Here is a 2,611-nt window from a genome sequence, read left to right as displayed (position 1 = left end):
AGTACAGTTTATTCATCTGAAGTTTTCCTCCTTACTCTTGCTTGTTATCTGAGGACTCCAACAAGATTATCCTCCCTTACATTCTGTCTTGATCACTTGTGTATCTTCAAGGCTTGACGAGTGTGCCTGGCACATGGTAGGCGTCGAATACATGACTGTGAAAGATAATAATGATAATAACAGTGAAATAATAATAGAAAAGATCTTAAACATGGGATGCATGCAGTGTCTTAGGTGTCAGCTCTGCACCAATCTCCGCTTTTCCAAATCATCTGACACGTGCTGGGAGATTTAACTTCCGGGAGCACCACGTGCTCTCAGCTTAAAATAGCTGCCCATTGCCTTTCCCATGGAGACCATATTTCTTAGCCTGGTATCCATATGAGTCTGGCCATAAACTAATTTTTATTCTTTTTGTGTCCTGTGTTCTCCCCAAACCAGTCTACTTGGCATTTCCCAAACATGCCACGCATCTTTGCTCTCCTAATTCCTCTGCCTTGGCTGCTCTTCCCATCATCTCTTTTGGGATTGACATGTGCACACTGCTATATGTAAAATAGACAGCCAACAGGGACCTACTGTATAGCACAGGGAACTCTGCTCAATACTCTGTAATAACCTACATGGGGGAAGAATTTGAAAAAGGACAGATATATGTATAGGTATAACTGAATAACTTGCCGTACACCTGACACTAATGCAGCATTGTTAATCAACTACACTCCAGTATAAAACAAATATTAAACAAACAAACTCACTATTCCTGTGACACATCATTCAAATGCCACTGCCTCTAAGCTTTCTTCTCTTGTTCCCTGGCAGGCAATAATGCCCCTTTCTCTAAGCCCCCAGAGTGTTTTGGGGTCTTCCTTCTATCTCATCACACGTGCTTTGCATTACAACTACTTGTAACTTATTTACATGGATTAATGCTTCCCCCAGAACATTGATGGTGCAGACACTCAGTAAATGTAAATAGAAAAATGGACCGTCAAAACAGGCTTAGATTGTGGACCTCAAACATTATCAGAACCAGGGCATCTGTCCACCACAGCCAGAAATACCTTATCTTTCAGGCTCTTAGAGATTTCTGAATATGGTTACGTGGGATCAGGAAGTAGCCATGCCCACGGTCATGTTATTTAAAATGATTATTCTCTAATCGTTGGACACCTTTTACAGCATGGTTGAGGACCTGGTGTGCTTTTTTAAAGAAAATTCTAAAGCACATGGAGAATTTCATCAGAGGACTCTCTGTGTTGAAGGAAAAAATACTAAAAGTTACTGCTAGTGACACCCACACCAAACTGACTCATCTTTTCTATCAGCTGTTCCTGTAACCTTTTGAATTTCTCATTTGTATCATTACTCCACTAAATGCCACCACCCTGGAAAACAGGAACCCAAGATAGCGTTTCTCTTGTTTCTAGAGGCTAGGTTGTAAAGATGGAAAATTCCAGGTTATAAAATGGAGCATTTAAAATCCTGTCTTCAACATAATATATTTTTTCCTCTGAAATAGGAGTTGGCAGCTGTGTTACCAATTATATTAGTGCAACAAACAGATTGCATTATCGTATTTGGTTGACTACTAAGAGTCTTCTAAGTCCCGGAATTCCCTGGTGGTCCAGTGGTTAGGACTCAGCGCTCTCACAGGCGAGGGCCCGGGTTCAATCCCTGGTCGGGGAACTAAAATCCCACAAGCTGCATGGCACTGCCCAAAAAAAAAAAAAAAAAAAGAATCTTCTAAGTCAGAAAAATACTTGTGGTGGATGTATTCCCTCTGGTACTCTTTCAAAAGACTTATAGAAACAGCAGGACTACTGCTAGATGTGTTCTGACTCATACCAGTACCTGAATCAAGAAGATTTGATTGGTTAATGTTTCGTTTTGGGGTTTTTTTTTTAATTTAATTTTTATTCTATATTGGAATATAGTTGATTTACAATGTTGTATTAGTTTCAGGTGTACAGCAAAGTGATTCAGTTATACATATACATATATCCATTCTTTTTCAGATTCTTTTCCCATATAGGTTATTACAGAATATTGAGTAGAGTTCCCTGTGCTATACAGTAAGTCCTTGTTGGTGGTCTATTTTATATATAGTAGTGTGTATATGTCAATCCCAAACTCCTAATTTATCCCTCCCCCTCCCCCCCCTTTCCTCTTTGGTAACCATAAGTTTGTTTTCTATGTCTGTGAGTCTGTTTCTGTTTTGTAAATAAGTTCATTTGTATCATACTTTTAGATTCCACATATAAGTGATATCGTATGATATTTGTCTTTCCCTGTCTGACTTACTTCACTTAGTATAATAATCTCTAGGTCCATCTATGTTGCTGTCAATGGCATTATTTCATTCTTTTTTATGGCTGAGTAATATTCCATTGTATATATGTACCACATCTTCTTTATCCATTCCTCTGTTTTTTTTGTTTTTTTTTTCATGGCAAAGTTTATTTTATTTTATTTTATTTGGCAAGTATCAAAGCATAATGAATTTACTAACAAATGACATTCTGTACCATACATGCAATATTATGAAAGTGAATTTTGCCCACTCTATTTTAGTGAATACTATTAACCAAAAAACACGATAGAAGGTGAT

Source organism: Balaenoptera ricei, chromosome 18 (assembly GCF_028023285.1).
Source record: "Balaenoptera ricei isolate mBalRic1 chromosome 18, mBalRic1.hap2, whole genome shotgun sequence".
In the NCBI taxonomy this organism is placed as follows: domain Eukaryota; kingdom Metazoa; phylum Chordata; class Mammalia; order Artiodactyla; family Balaenopteridae; genus Balaenoptera; species Balaenoptera ricei.
This window is presented reverse-complemented; position numbering follows the sequence as displayed.